Genomic DNA, 17489 nt, shown 5'->3' with positions numbered 1-17489 from the left:
GTCATTTCCAAAAAATTTGCTGGAGAGACCTCATGATAGCTCAAAACTAGGACTTCCAATCGACTTGAGAAGTCAAAAATAGGGTACATTAACTACCAAATTTTGGCTTTTGAGTTTTGATTTTTTTAGTCCTACGATTTTCAAAAATTGATCAAAAATTAAAAAATGAACTTCAGAACCGTATTGAAATTTTGACTATTGCTTGCATAATGTGCTCTTTCAGTCTAGCTTTATATTGTTTCCGAAATTTTTCTGCCAATTCCACGTAAAGATGTTCTCAAAGAGGATTTCAAAGATTGATATAATTTTGTCTATTTCAAAAGAAACAAAATTTCTATACTTCTTCAACTTGGATTTATAATTCTAATTATATTTTGACAATCAATTCTCCTCTCATCACTCATCTTGAAATATCGACGACCTCTTTCAACTATCCATAGGCTATAAAAATTCGTTTGGAAGATTTTACATTCAACTTGAATGACGTGGACGTAAAAAAAAAAACTCAGCAAAATCACAACCCATTCATTTTTGCTGCTCCGCTCAATTACACAAATAGTTCCCACGTATCAGGATTTACCATTCGTTTAAACTTTTAAAATGACGTTTCCGTCGGAGTCACCGCGTTAATTTTTTCCAACTTCGAGTCTATATAATCTGCAATTCTAACTATTCCATCGTAGGTAGTATCGATCCCTTAAACCTTTTTTCTCGTTTCGATCTGAATAGGTATCATATTTTTATGTCATTCAAAGCCTTCGTAATCTTCTACAAGGGAAAAAAACTTTTCGAAATGTAGGTACCTAGATTTTTTTATATAGGCTACATATTTTACATAATGGATACTCTTATGCTGACTCGAATTTCAAGTACAATCTGTGTACCACATGTTGGGTATTTTCATTTTACTGCATCTTATGTGGATGTGGAATACACACTCTTACATTTTTTTTTAAAGACATTGTGTTAACAACATTGATTGTACGTATAATGTGTAGTGTTTGTGTGTATGTAGATAGATTCATAAAATCTTTGCAATTCTCAGGTACAAAAGTACAACAACGTACCTATTCCATATTTAACTCATTTATGATGTCCCATGTTACTCAAAATGACGGCAGGTAATCTCGAAATTTGAGGAGGTATTCACCTTGAATAAATGGTCCATGTACATTGTAGGTAGGTATACGTACATCGCAAGAAATTTAAACGCTAATTTTAAATGGATCGTTTCTCTAATCGCTTATTAGTACAAATTCGTGAAGTTTTGTAATAAAAATGTGAATTGTTTGAGAAAACTTGAAAGGAATTAAAATGATTAATAGATTAATTTCGGCGACTTGCAAAAAGCTTCAGAAGATGTACGTATGCTGTAGCTAGGTATTATACATACCTTCCTTTTCTTAAACTTGATGAAATGTTTAACATGAAAAATGAACTCGCAAAAACGTTAATTCGCGAAATTCAATTTCAAAGAGGTCGTTAATGTTTCACATTTTTGGTGTTTCGGAAGCTAAGAAAATTCAAATTTCAAGTTCATGAATATTTTCAAATGGATGAGAAAAATTACGTTTTTTATAACTCTTTTCATCGTAATTTCGTAAATCCAGTCTCTTACAAGACACTTTTGACGTCAAAATAGATATCTTTTTCAATTCTTGTCCATCTATTGGTGTTTTTTTTATGGAGTGGAGGAGAAGGGAGAGAGGAGGGTAATCTCTGCGACCATAAGAGTACCTATAATATAAGATAAGGTGAGTTTTACTTTTTTCAGGTAGTTGAGAAAAAGGTTTTTAAAAAGGTGTAAGATAGGTAACGTCAAAAAACATGATAAAAAATAAAATTCTCGATATATGTAGGTACTCGTAGGTACGTCCCTGAACTCTCTCCTCGATTTTGCTTTAGACTAAATAAACACATTGATTGAAAGAGACACACTAAGTATACCTAACTATTTTTTGCCAAAACACTTGAGGTGATTTTTCACTTTTTTTTTTAAAGAAAAAAAAGAAAAAAGATGGCTACCCTACCTCAACCTAATGAGCTTCTAATGTCTTCTCGAAATTATAAGTAGGCTACTAGAATTTCATAGGAACACTCTTGACACCTTCTGCATACGAGAGAACATTCGATCATTGATGGTTCCAAACTTCAAAAATTGAGGTAGATAGAAGGTTAAAATGCATAGGTAAATATAAGTGGTACTTAGGTCTCAGTACAGGATTTACTGCAGGTACGTGGGATTTATGCATAATTTTAAAAATTATTTTCCTATAGCTTGATTAAGTTACACCAGAATAATTAATCACGCCGTAATAAGGATTATACTACATCTACTTAGTAATAACATGTATCTAGATTACACAATACCTACTTACATCCGCCAAACCATACTCATATTACTCTCATGAACAAGGTCTTGGAAGATGCTGCAGCAATAAATCCATTTACACGGCGCATAACTTTGAAAATATCAATAATGAATTTTCAATTAACATGATGATGACGACGCCTTTTGACTTCAGGGCTAATTTAAAAGTTTGGATGTTTGAATTTGAACAGTTTTAATTACACGTAACTAAGTAACGTGCATTTCATGTTTTACCTAATAAGTTTGATTTACCTTCGTCGCGCGTTTATCTGTATATTAATTTTCTCATAAACGTTTCCGGTTTCGAAACACCAAGCGCGGAAATAAAACGGAAAAATTACGTATTTTTTTCGGCAAAACGTAATTATAATTAAACGAGATGAACGTTCTCAGAGAGGTATAATCTAGGTATAAATTTTTTTTATTCACGAAGGTCAATCTTGTAACACGATCGATGGTCCATGTACACGTTTAATTTTACCTCGAACTTGAAATTCTTCGACATTATATAATGCGCTCGTAAATCACATCATCCATTTACTAACAACTCCTAAGAAAATCACGAATTTTACATAAACTCGTCGAAATCTCGACACCGCGCGGATAAATTTATCATTAGGATGAGAGGGCGAGAGGCAACTTAGTACCAACTACGTACATGTAGGTAAAGACACAGGTAATTTAAAAATAATTCACATTGTTATTACACGACATTAAGTAGGTATTACCAGTTTCTCATTTTACAACAAACGTGAAATAAATCAACTTCAGAAGTCTTAAAAAAATAAATTTTCCAGTACCCAGGGCAGATAAAAGAAAATTCTCGTTGGTGGAATCAGCTTACAAGCAGGTACTCGTACATGGGATTTTGATGGTGGAAAAATTCGCTCGTTTGTATTGTATCGTAGGTAGTAGGTACCGCGTTGTCGAACATGGTTTATTGCAAATACACAAAATATATATCACTTGACCTGTCAACATTTGTGCATACAGAATCCTTGATATCGTTTACGAGAGACGAACACGACGTCAATTTAAAGTCAGATTCTACAATAGATACGTTAAATTGGAAATGAAATCTTCGTAATTTTACAGCAGCTAGATTTATCTCGCGAGCTTTCACTATACAAACTCGACACTAATTTCAATTAACCGCGAAGCGTCGTCTACCTTTTGTCATTTAATGCGTAAACATAATATGTAGATAAAACGCCGAGAATCACGTGAAAATACAAAGGGTGTTTCGAAACTACCAACATCTGGCTTTACAAAAGCGATTCCATCTTTCTTCAACCCTTGAAGACGACAAAATTCGATCTTTTTCCTTAAAAATGAGGTTTTCGCGAAGGAAACAATTTTCAATTTAATCAAAAGGGAAAGGAGGTAAAGGGATTCTATCGTTTTTTGGGATCCTTTTTGGATATAGGTACATAGCCTTATAAAGTTATAAGTTGGGCATAATTGGCTTTAAAGAGTAAGTAAGTATAGGTATAGATGTGATCCTTATTTTCAAATCTCAAAAAATTTGCCCACTTTTTGCTCACCTCAACTTTAAAAAATAATTCACAATTAATTTTGGTTTTCTACAAGAATAAAAACTGAGGAATGTTGAGAAGACAATTTGTAAACATTTTTAAAACCAGAAAATGAAATAGGTAGGTACAGGTAGTACATAGGTACTAAATAAATTTAAAAATTTCCCCCCCCCAAAAAATGAAATTCAGCTCCTGAAATTTATTGTGAGGTGTATTTTTGTATCCTAATACCATCGGCTTCAATGATAAAGTCCACTCCCAACATTAAAATTGCCTCATTAGATATAGTAACCACTTTTGGAAGAAGCTCTTGGGCTAAATTTCACCCTTGATAGAAGTTACAGGGATGTGGTTTTCAAATTGTAGCTTTTTAAAACATACCATAAGTATACGACTCTCTCTTTCTGATTTCCTTTATTCTAAAATTTTGCCAGGATTAAAAAAAAAATCAATTTAGTTATATAGTCAAAAAAAAAAAAAATGGAAATTTTAAGGATCTAGGATGATTTTGTCGCTAGAAGATAAAAGGACCTCATCGTACCAAGCACAATTATAACACCACCTCCAGGGACGTCTTTTGTAGACATAGCCTATGGTCCTACTTGAAAATGATTAGATAGGTACTTGTCGCGTGCTACTGTGTAAGTGTGTATACTACACGCGTCAAAACAATGAAGCAAAAAAAAAAAAACACGTACAAAAATTCCAGTTTAGCAGACGCGGTATTTCAACGCGTTAATCACGCATACAGCGCTGCATGATCGAATAAATTTCGTACTCCACCTACACCTGACATTGATCCAAGGTAAACCGTAGGAAATTTATGATGTATTGTGAACTATAAGTACACATACAATGCGTACCTGTTTCGTATTAATCGATATCTGCCTTGAGATTCAAATGATCGATCGACGTGGGAATGAAAAAAAATTTCAAATCACCCTACAGACCAAGAATTTTTTGCGGATACGTGATACCGGAGCTTCACACCCAATAATTAAGAATCCAAGGTAAATCCGGCTCGAATTGATTTCCACTAACGATTCTACTAGGTATAAGTATGTACATACATTGATTTGATAGAGCATATATTATTTATGAACACATGAAAATCCTAGTAGGTAACTTGACTAGGTGTATTTTTAAATTCTTTTTTCCCTCTTTCTCTTTCTAACTATACTTGATCTCGGTGCAATGTTATACTGCACCAGACACAATATCCTTCGGTTTACCTTAATTTAACCAGTCTCGTTCCGTTTCTGGATGAATTGCATTTCTCTGTTTCGCATACGTACAATTGTATCTTAATTAACAAAGGCACGGTGCCTACTTATAAGAAGTGTGACCTTAGTTCATTCTGTGTTACTAGTGCTGAACAGCAGCCGATGTGCATACCTATAACCAAAAGTAAACCTTTTAATTGAGGAAATAATCCAAAATCGATGCATTCCCGTTCAAGGTTGTGTACAGTAGTCAAATCATCGACACCAAGATTCACGGTTAATATCTAAAAGGAGTGAAAAACCGACACAGAAATTGAAAGTAAATAATCAAACTACGATTATAAACTTTTCGACGTTTGATTTCATTTCATTTACAATAAATACACGATGAAAATTTCAAACGTATGTACGCGGTTGGGTAAATAAATACGCCAGCAAAGAAAAGGCACATCGTATAAAAGTACAACTTCACTTTCGGTTTTAACTTTTGCCAACATTAATCTTGAAGCTTTTGCGAGCTACCCACACGTAGGTGTGTGTGTAGTACATACTCGTACCTACCTACCTATGTACGTACGTCTGGAGCTTGCTAACGTCATTAAACATGAATACTATTTACTTTTAATTTTCTTACATACGCTTTGCAATATAAATCAAGCTATTTTACAGCCTTATCATCGCTTTTACTAGCTCGAAAACGACTCGTTTGCACACGCCAAAAAATCCTACCGAATATAATACCTACGCAATTTTACGAAAAAAAAAAATTAATTTCGTATTCATTATCATCGTAAAAAAATCGCCAATTTTACAACTTCCCGCTGCGAAACACGTGGCACGGTAGGTAACAAAAATAAAAGTTTGTTTTGAAACTTTTTATGGACACGCATATGTGATAGGTATAGAGAAATATATAAAAAATTTGTATAGGTAAGTATAGGTATAGAAAAAAATCAACCACGTAAACTTATCATTACGATTGTTTCGTCTTATTACTTACAACGTTTTAATTAATAAATATACTTCCTTATTGTAATTGATATATAATTTTTAAGATGAGAACTTTATATTGCATGTAATTTACACAGTATCGACCTTCAGCCTCCATGTATACCTACTCGTACTATTCCAAACACGAATACCTATGCCACGTTATTATAATGGCGACAAGCAACAACTGCATTAAACTTACCCTTTTCTCGATTGGCCAATATTGTGTACGGAGAACGAGCAGTGTGTAAAAGCTTCGTTAATTTATTAATCCGACGACGCGTGAAATTTACGAAATAAAACGTGCTTATTAGCATTTTGAAATTATTTACAGACTAAAATAAACGTGTTATAGTTTTCTTCTCGTGTGAAGATCTACCCTTGCTTTTATTATTAGGCTTGTAAACATATTACGTGGGCCTATCCGTTTGTACTATGTAGATTATAGGTAGGTATAGGTAAACTAAAAGAAGGAAACCAAAAAAATAAAACAAAGATTTGAGAGATCAATTGAAACTAAGTACCTTTGAAAAGACACTCTTCGAAACTAAAATTTATCAATTTGCTAAACTTTGTGGGAAAACCCGAAATCATATTCCAATCATTTCAAGTGTATGGTTAATTTTCACATTTCCTTTTACCAAAATAATTATCACACATACTGTCTCCCCTCCTCTACCATTCCTTTCCTCACCTTAAAAAATGTACCGAATCGATATGATTCAAAAACAAAGCATATGAAAAGTCACAAATTATTATTGTTCTTTTTAAACTTGAAAAAAATCCAAAACTCTGAAAAAAAAACCAAAGCGAATCCATATTTTATTAGCAGGTAGGTAACTACAAATCTCCATTTCTATAGATACCTACTTAATATTACAACATAATTAAACGAATCAAAAATGTGTAATTTTGCAGCCAATACGTTGCCACGTTTCAGATTATAATTGATTCATTAGCGTTCGACCAAAATGAAATGGACATGTTGAGAATTTCAAGAATCTTAACACTAGGTATTACCTAATATATATTCATCGTACGTTTTTTTCATTTAAATGAACATCTATGGAAAGTTGCTACGATAATTCACGCTATTTCGCGCCACTTAACCCATCGTCTGTTCGTAAGTTTTACGTAAATCGACGATAATAATCAATGCAAAAATTTAACAACGAAATTTCCCTCGGTTATATGAATTTACAAAACTTGTACGCGAAGAGCTGAAGACATCATTTTGAAATGCCTAATGAAATTGATCGACTAAATATGCATCCCAGGAAAAAAATTATAACTTGATCACACGTGATCTTGTGAGGAAATTTTTTCAGTATAGACATGCAACATCAATGATATCGTATCTCGTACAACTGTCAAGCCGGGAAATGTAAGCTCGTTCATTTCAACAACGCCTTTCAACATATAATTTAATTTGGGTGGGGAGGGGAAAGCAGATCGCTCTTAATAATTGTAATAAAAAATTAAGTCCCCTGTTTTACATTAACACCTTTGTTCTACTATAAGTAATCCGAGGATACTGAGAATAGGATAACATACCTAACTATATTCCTATTTTTAAAATGTTTGGGTATATGGTATAGCATGCGATTATTAAAAGATGAGAAATCTCAAATTTCTCAATTTGCCAACTTCTGAACACCTGGTTGGGGACTAAAAGTACCCTCGAATCGAGTTGGTAATGGTTCGAGGGGATGTAAAAACTCAAATCGCACCATTTTAGTGCTGTTTCCAGAATTTGTCTCCACGCTTAGGGGGTGTCCAGGTCAAAAAAACGGTGTTTTTTTGGAAAATTACCCTACTTTGAGATCCCTTGCCACCACACCGTTTGGAAATTTTTTTAGGTGGCTTTCCAACTCAAAAAATACCACCCATGTGAATCTGGTCCAAATCTGTAATAGGTAGGTACTTGTTTTTCGCGGTTACACGCAGGAATCAAGTTTGTAAGGAAATATTACCTATACCTAGATCTTCTAGAATTGAGTTTAATAGAGTTGATAGTAATTTTCGAAAAACAACTAGGCAATAGGTATACCTACCTAGGTGAAATTAGAAAACTTGATGACATCAATTTTATCAAAATTCCAAATTTTTACATCAATCTTCTTCAGGAATGCTAACAAGAAAAACCGAATAAATACAGCTAATACGACCAAAAATATGAATGAATAAATCCTTTTTTATTCGCACGTACCATAACTAGGCAAGTTTTCCTTTTAATTTCGAGAAAAAACTTGTTTTTTGATAAATTGTTGGAAGTAAAAGAAACAATAACTCGCATACATATTCATTTCGAAAACTTTTTACTGGAAATTTCGCTCGATATAAAGTTTTGCAAAGTCGCAAAAAAAAATTATAAAAACACTTTCTTCCCTAAACCTTCTCATTAATTATGTATTCTCGTTTTAACACTTTCCTCTGCAGTTTGTTTTGCTTAGCGCGTTTCACGTTGAAAATAACCAGAAAAAATTTTCATCTTTGGGAAACTAAAAAAAAATTTAACATTGAAATTTCTAGTTGATCGACGCAACTCGAACTAAATGAATGAAATAGTATAATTACTGAACCGCTAGCTAATTAATAATATACTTATAGCGAACAATCGGCGTCGTCGGACCTGAACAAAATAAAAACATAATAAATTAACGTCATGAAGACGTTAATGAAATAATTGACCGATGTTCCATTGGCAGAATGGACTAATTATGGCAGAAGGCCCCTTAATCTTTCGCTACAAATTCACGCAAAAAAATTAAAATCGCGCAATTTATATAATCAACGAGAGGGCAGAGTGGGGAAAAATCATCGAGTTAGTAAATTAAACATGCCGACCCTTTCAATAAAGTTGATGAAACCTATGGAGAAAAACTAAATAAAACATTAAAGAGCACCTTGAAAATTGATGATTTGACCTTTAACTCGACAGTGGCGTTTTTTTCGCCCTTTCGATCCTGCGCTCGTTACTGGAGAGGCTTTGCGAGTTCAAAGATGGGAAAATTTTATAATTTTTAATCTTCTGCGAGGGTTTTCGTTAGCGCTATAATTACTCGAGCATTATTTCCGAACGATTTATCAACGTTACGTAATTTAATGCCGAAGAAATCGTGCATATAATCTTCTTTAAATAATTTCTGCATAAGTATTAGTACAAGTAGATAATAAGAGTAGGTATGAAAAAAATCACAACATCTCGGTTAAATGACAACCATCCTAGATTGTGTATTAGGTACTTGTACTTACTAAGTACCTAGTACCTACCGCTAACGCGTTCACACCTCATGACTCGAATAACCGTAATTTTCTTATGCAAGGTCGTGTATCTTTGCGATTATGTAATAACAATAAAACTTATTTAACACACGCGGTACTACGACTACATTGGTGTATTTTTTAAAGATAGGCTACCGATTCTTCGATTCATCCGGTTCGAATGTGATATTAAGCTGGGTTGTGATCATTTTCCTTTTTTTTTTTTTCAATTTGAAAGCTGGCTATTGAAATACAGCAGTAAGAATAGGTATCTATGTATAAAGCTTCAACCTTAAATCTGACCCAAAAGATTCTTCAATTCCATTTTAAAGTTTCAAAATCTTCTAAAACTTGAAAAAAAATAAGTGAATTCTAAAAAAATGGCCTTTGAGTCTAATCCCCTTTTTTTCTATACAAAATCACCCGAAAAAACCATGTAAAATTGAAAAATCATTTTAAACGGCATGTTTCATAAACAATATAACCCTTCATAGTAAACTGGTAGGTCCCTAATTAAAAGCACATTTTTTTTTGCTACCTAAATAATGAAAAATACTAAAAATATCAAAATAAGTGGAGGTTTGAAAATCTCAGGGTCAAGTTCAAGGGCCGAGCTTTTTACCACATCGAATTGACGTCATTCCACAAGTATTTTCTACAGCCAGCCTCCGCAATTCCTCCGAAAAAAAGAATATTACAGTCCACGTTACAGGTGTCTCTTTTTATTCTCATCTTTGACGAATTCACTTTCTATCTATTTGAAGCAGCCAAATTATCGCAAAAAGCTTACGCACCTTTTCCATTTCCTTTGACGTGATGTATTCGAACTTCATCGTAAATATTTTGCTGGCTGTCGAAACTTGACGTGAGTACGCTTCACGCCGGAAATTGCTTTTAAAACCTACATTTTTCATAAATCTCTCAAAGAAAATACTCGTACTTTTCTTCGGACCGTCGTCGTACCTAGTACGTATACGTAACTGTATAAACTGTACTGATGAGAAAATAAAGAAAAATGTTATTATAACCCATACCATGCCGGTCTTGCCAATATGATGGTAAAAGGTAGGTTACGTATTTCAAGCTTGCAACCAATATCGAAAGCTGTCTCCTCAGTCCTACGAACCTATAAGTAATTTTATTGAAAAATTATTTTGGAAACCGTAACACTTTTTCTTCTAGGCATCGTAAATATTTGCAAAAGTGTAATCGAATTTTTTTGCTTAAGTATTCATACGATAAAATTTGGCAACACGAAGAAATTTTATCTATTCTTTTTTGAATGTTTGGAAATTGTTTTTTAAAAGTACACATAAAAGGGTCAATAATGGAAGTAAAGATGATCCAATTTTATTCTTCAGCACCCTCTTAGTCGTAGTTCTGAGCTGCTTTAATGAACGGTTACATCAATTCAGTCAACTTTTAGAAAATCTCTGACTTTTCGATTTCATTTCCTTAAATTTAAAATACGAGTACACCTATTCATTGTATCTTCTTCCCTTCGATCTCTTGACAGAAAACATTTTTTTTTTTTAGAAATTAAGAAGATTCTTTCAGCACCATTAGGTAAGTTTTACTTGCACAAAGACAGTTACCTAGCTTTAGAGTCGTCTATCAAGTCCAAAGTATAAGTAAGCCTTTAGATTGAGTGAAAGCAAATTTTCCATCATTTTTCCAGAAATGAAAAATTAAATTACGAAGTATCAATTTAGCTACGTATATATTTTTGCAACTACGAGTTTGCAAGTATTTTTCTTCTATTCACGCAATTTTTTTAAAAAATTGCTTCTTTTTTCTCATGGTATGCAAATTGGTGTTTGAATAAGGTGGTCGGTACTACTCATAGAAAAAATTGGTACATATAACTATAGGTACCATGATTTAGAGAAATACAAACCAAATGTTGTTGTTGTCGTTTTTTTTCAAATTCAAAGTTTAAAGCTCACCATAAGTTTTGAAAAAAGTTTCAATGCCGTAGTTTTGAAGCTAAAGTTGATAGTAAATGTTTTCGAGAGTTCCAAAATTTTCAATTTATTTGTAAGTATGTCCCAAAACTTTGAATTACAATTTGTTGTTAGCATTCCTACAGTAGCTCCTCCTACTGAAAATAGAAAATCCTTTTTAAAATTGAATTTCGGTCAAAATTTGAAGTCTTTTTGTTTAGAATTTTCAGACTTTTCATAACATTTTGAGAATCATTTTACATCTTGCCTTGGGACAACGGGGTTTTGTGAAAAACATTCTTGAAAAAATTCCGAGAAACAGAAAGTATTAGAATGGATTTGTTGAAAAGACATAAAAAATTGAAAATAGGTAGGTATAGGTATGTACATGCCTACAAGTAAATTCAGCATTCAAAAGCAGAAAATGATTTTAGTTTTTGTAGCAATTTTAAACAGAAAACCAACCATCTTTATAGATAGGTACTAGGTATGATTCTTTATTGATCAATATAACTACACATGATTCATGATAACCATGAGGGTATTTTTTTTAATGAAGAGTGAACAGTTGTACATCAGTTGTGCCTGCCATATGCATAGCTGACGCGGTTTTGGATCCATAAACGACCTTGAGCGTGTTTTTTTTTTTTTTTTTTTTTGTATCAGAGAATGTAAGTATGTACCTACTTGATAGGCGAAGATTACAGTTAAGGTGTTACAAAGTCTTGAAAAAATCTAAATACCAATTTCAACCTTATACAATCCAAGTATCTGCTAACCTAACTGCCATAAAAATAAAATTACAGTTTTTCAATCATCGCCATAATCAAAATTACAGCTCTCCAAAAATATCTGAAAACGTGATTACAACTTCATGCAAATTTTATATTTGCACCTAAGGAAGGTATCTACCTATCTTTGGTTATAGACAAAGACTCATCAGTTCATCACCACGACTGAGTTCTATTTCTGGAAACCCTAGGTAGGCCATCCTCTTGATCGATGAAAATAATTTTCAAGATGAAAAAATGATCAAAAATATGATTTTGCGAAGCGAAATATGAAACAAATCATGAATTGAATGAGGCAGAATGAGAATACGCAATTTCAATACCAGTACATTTCATTTTACGTACCTACCTAAGAAACATAAGAAAATTACTTTGCCAGTTGGAAATTTTGAAACTTTTTTAAATAGAGAAAATTCAAAAATGTCTACCTACTTAAAATTTAACCTTTATAACTAGTACCCTCCTCCATCCCACCCCTATAGTTGCGGAAAGTTCCTCAAACGTGTGCTCAGAATGAATTCCTGCCTTCAACCGGAATGTTAGGGAGAGAGAAGGGACAGGAAAGGGATATCACCGGAGTTGTAGCACAAGTCGTTTCAGAAAAAATTTCTCGCTCACAAGATAAGTATTGTTTCTTTACATGCATTTGTTTTGCGTTTTAAAGTTCATAGAAAAGTTCATTGAAAGATGTAAAAATATAGATATGTACATAGAAAATGAAATTATCGCGTTAAAAAAAATTTGCATAAGACCTTAACTAGTAAGATGGATTTTTCACAAAATCACCCGACCAAATGAATTTTACGTACAAATATATTCTATTGTGGTATAATGATCTCAAATCGACAGGTTGAAAGTTGAAACCCTAATTATGTATGTTCTAAAGAAGAATATTTAATGAGCGAATAGTTTTTTAAATATTTTAAATTATATCGTTCCCAGTAAATTATACGAGGAAATAAATACCGAAAAATACTTCTCAAACCTTTTTGAGAAATATGTAATTTTTCATAAAGAAAAAATTCATCGCAAATAACTCTAATACGTACATATTTTCCAAAAGACGAACCACAAGTAAGCCCGACAAAGTCAAACAGTAAAACCCATAAAGCATCCCTTTCTCCTACATCTTCTTCAATTATATGATGTAATGGACGACTGGACGACCACTTGAACATCAACAAACCTCGTATAACTTACATACGGATAGTTAACTTTCTCGACCGCGTAAGTAATTTAAATGTATCAAAGATTTCTTCTGGGAGAATAGAATTTGCATTAAAAGGTCTCTGTAAATCAATTCAACATCTTGGAAAACCTTTTGAGTATAATTCAAGAGGAATTCTGAAACACATTAAGTTTTCCAACTCCACTACAGGGTGCGCAGAAATATCGAGTACCTACCCCAAAGAAAGTTTTTTGTTAAAAATAAAATACATATTATCTACATTATACAATGTACCTACACGGAAAAAAAAATTATGGATAATTTTTACTATTTCATATAACCGGATCCCATTCAAAAATATTGTGATTTTTACTATGAGATTAGTAAATTTTACTATGAAGAGTAATAAATTTTACGTAATTCTAGGTAAAATCTATTTTTTTGACTGAGTAAAAATCACTCTGAAATAGTAATTTTTATTAATTTTTTTTTCCGTGTATTGGCAAAATGAAATAGGTAAGTAGGTGCATATATGATTGGTGGAATGTTATCACCTCAGTCCAACAACCAATCATATGACATCATCATTACGTTATTTACTGTGACCAACCGAAACATCTGACATCTGACACAAAACTTTTTCAATGGTACTCGATATTTCTGCGCACCCTGTATAAGAACGCTCTTTGCTGGTACCTACTTCTCTGTTTCACTGAAATCGCTACTTCAATTCGAATCATCTCAAACACGGAAATCGTTTTACTTTGAAACTCGACAAATTACTCGTATTTGGCATCAATTACTTTTTTTCTTTACTGCTTTGCAACTTTTGGAAAGTTTAAACGATCAAGTACCTACACGTGATGGTATTAAATTTCAAATGAATCTATTTCTAATTTATCGTATGGACACGCTGGCATGGAAAAAAACTGCCTACCTACCAACTTTCATTAACTTGCTATAAGAATTAAACTTTCAACTATAAGATTACCGGCGTTAAATTTCTGAATCTATAAGAAAACTTAATGGCGTCATTTAAAAGTAATTTTCTTACAGTGGTAACTCGTGTATTTTGAAAATTTAATCAACCTTTTCTCGCGCCTAAAAAACTTACTCGAACGATGCAAATCTTATATAGTAATTTTATAGCGAATTTCTAATACCCATGTACCAGACTCAAGCTCACAGGATTAGGAAATTTTCATTATAGTTGTTGGAAAAAACACCATTTTCGAAATTGTACATATAGGTAAGTAAGTTGTAAGCCTGCTATTTGATAGAATCCAAAAATCGATTAAGTTACATTTTGATATGTTTGAATAAAATTTCAAACAGACAAAAAAAACGTCAAAAATAATTAACAATTTTCAATAATCTACAATTTGTTATTATTGGTGAAATTTATTTCACAAAGAATCTAATCAAAATTTCATCAACTTTTTAATTTTCCATCAGTTTTCCGATTTCGAATTAACCGAACTGTCTCGTTCGAGTAATAAAAAGTTTGCAAACAGCAATTATACATTTTTTTGGCAATATTTCCAGAATTTCCAACACTGAAATAAAAAAATAGTAAGAACACGAGGAATTTGAATTACCATAGTACATAGAAAAAGTAAATTTTCAAAAATAATTATACCAAAATATAGTAGGTAGTACGTGACCATCTTTACACGATGTAAGCTTGGCAGTTCGCTCATTTGTAAACAAACGTGAAAATATTCGAAGTCTACAAGGGTCGAAATACTACCTACACCTACCTTATCATCTCGGCAACATTTTCAAATTTTTTAAAATAAAAACCACTTTTCAATTTGTTGCAAAAGACTAGATAAAAAGGCAAAGAAAGCTTGTGACAATAAAAACACAAAGTAAAAAAAGGGAGAAAAACAGCTAAGTATATACGATGCGAAAATAATTCATTAAGTTAATCACATTTTCGTTGGAAATTTCAGTTTTCACTCGTATCAGATTTCCAAGCATGGTTTCGAAGCACAAACATGCCGAGGTGAGAAGTATGTAGTTATAGGAAAAAAATTTTATATTTTTCAGAAACCACAACAAATAATTCGAGATGTTTTCGCAGCTGGCTTTTCTTTCCTTTTATTTTTTTAGTGTCACCGAGATTGGAATTCATTAACTAACATAATATACGATACCTACATTATTAATTAGGCGAGCTATTCGATACATAAAAATAGCAGGTTTATAAATTCGAATACATAAAAAAACTACGCTAAATTAAGTATATAATATAGAGCCTCGATAGTTCAAAATTAATTTTCTCGTATACACGAATATCCACTCTTTTGTCTTCATTTCACTCGATTAACCGATGAAAATGAGGAAAAGATTACTTTTCACGATGAAAGATTACTTAATAAGAAATTCTTAATTGTCAAGACGATTAATTTGAAATATTCGAGATTTTTTTTCAATTTTCAACTGTTTAGATCTGTGGAAAATTTTAATTAATTTTTTGGTCGAGCTCAAAATCATACATAAAATAAATCAACATCTAATTAAATGAGAAAGGTACCGGTTCCAAGGACTCGAGATAATTTTTCCCTCGTTTCAAAGAAAAAAATTTGACAATTTGAAGATATTTTTAGGTAATTAAAATTTAAAAAAAAAATTCACCCTCGTAATGAAAAACCTTGAGCACGTGTCCACGGGAACAAATTAATTATTCGTTACTCGACTACTTTTTCAGCCATTGCGAGCATATTTTTTCAATAATAAGCACGTAGAAAAAAATGTATTATATAGGTAGCTAAGTTTAGTGTAAGTAGGTATCTATATTAAAAGTTGTACTCACTGATGAAACTAATTTTAAAAAACACAAATTCACCGTTTTCAATACTGCAAGTTGGGGAAAAAACCTCTAAATCGAACTATCCGGTGAAAAAAAATCGACAGAAATCACTCAAAATTGAAAAAAAATTGCTAATTAATCGCTAGCTTTTAGCCAAGCGATAACAACAAAAGTCGCGAGACGGCACCGAAGACCAAGTGTGAAAAAAAACACGGCGGTAAAATAAACACGCGTCCAGGATACAATCTCACGAACCGATACAATACCACTACGGATCTTACTTACGAACTGATGGATCTACTCAATCAATAAAAGAAATATCCATGCAGATGACTCACAATTAGCTCTCTACAAGTTATCCTACCCAAGTTTTGCTGTGCTGATGGACACTGGCGGGATACCATGGGTAAAACCTTGACAATCATCGGTTTCGGATCACGCGGAAACACCAGCTGGATTTACTCGCTATTTACACGCCGGTCATATCCCATTTCGAAGAATTTCATAACGTTATTCCCCCACAGTCTTTACGGATAATCAACGACGTCGTCGTCGGTTATCACATCTATATTATCACGTTAGAGATGGTGACGCGCCGTTTACCTTTACCTATCCACCGAAACTAATAAATTGTCTGGTAATTTTCATTGTCTGTCGAGTATTTTCATTGTTCATCAATTACATTGGTGTTACGAATCGTAGAAAAGTGTACGATATTTAATTTAAATGCACGTAAGTACGTTTATGTTTAGGTCTAGGTACTTAACATTTACCTACTGCTGTTCGCGGTGACTTGGTCAGTGTGATTGCATTCTCAAGTACGATGGAAATTTTACACGTTTTCTTTTTCTATATTGTAGTATGTGCGTACATACACATTGTGTACAGGAAGATGATAATTTATTTCTGTTTATTTATTTACATTTTGAAAATTTTCGCTAATTTACACGTGATAAATTTGCCATTTTCAATGTCTTCGACATACTATTCAACTCATACAGGGTCAATGTAAATTGATAGACGGAAAATGTTACGATACCGATTTTGTGAGTAGGTAAACTATAATTTCGCCAACTGGCATCTGGCTCCTCAAAATATATTTGAGTTATTTTTCTGTAAGAAGGATGGGCCACAAAAAATATTACGATCACTAAGTCATGATGTCACCATTGTGCCTCTAAATTTAATTTGTAATTTACAAGTGACCAGAAATCTGCTTGGTTTTCGGAGACAGTATAATTCATCCATTCAATTTTCTAATCAATCTGCGGCTCTACGCAATTAGTAGGATCTCTAATTTTTCGTTCGAATATGTAGCCTAGCTTAAACTTTTTTTTGGGAGCTGTGCGAAAAATTTCAATTTTTCAAAAAAAAATCTTGCTCACCAAT

The 17489-nt window shown here is 32.7% G+C and overlaps 1 protein-coding gene across 2 annotated transcripts in view; it reads right to left on the bottom strand.

The window, feature by feature from the left end:
- Positions 1–17489, bottom strand: part of LOC135832388 (protein spinster homolog 1) — a 64012-nt gene that overhangs the window by 23837 nt on the left and 22686 nt on the right. The window contains exon 1 of one of the 2 annotated variants that reach the window (XM_065345605.1): positions 16104–16467. The exons of the other annotated variant lie outside the window; for it this stretch is intronic. The gene's annotated coding sequence lies outside the window, so the exon portion shown is untranslated. Of the gene's footprint in view, positions 1–16103; positions 16468–17489 lie in introns of those variants that run through there. 2 annotated transcript variants of the gene reach the window in all.

This window comes from Planococcus citri, chromosome 1 (assembly GCF_950023065.1).
Source record: "Planococcus citri chromosome 1, ihPlaCitr1.1, whole genome shotgun sequence".
Taxonomy (NCBI): Eukaryota; Metazoa; Arthropoda; class Insecta; order Hemiptera; family Pseudococcidae; genus Planococcus; species Planococcus citri.
This window is presented reverse-complemented; position numbering and strand designations above follow the sequence as displayed.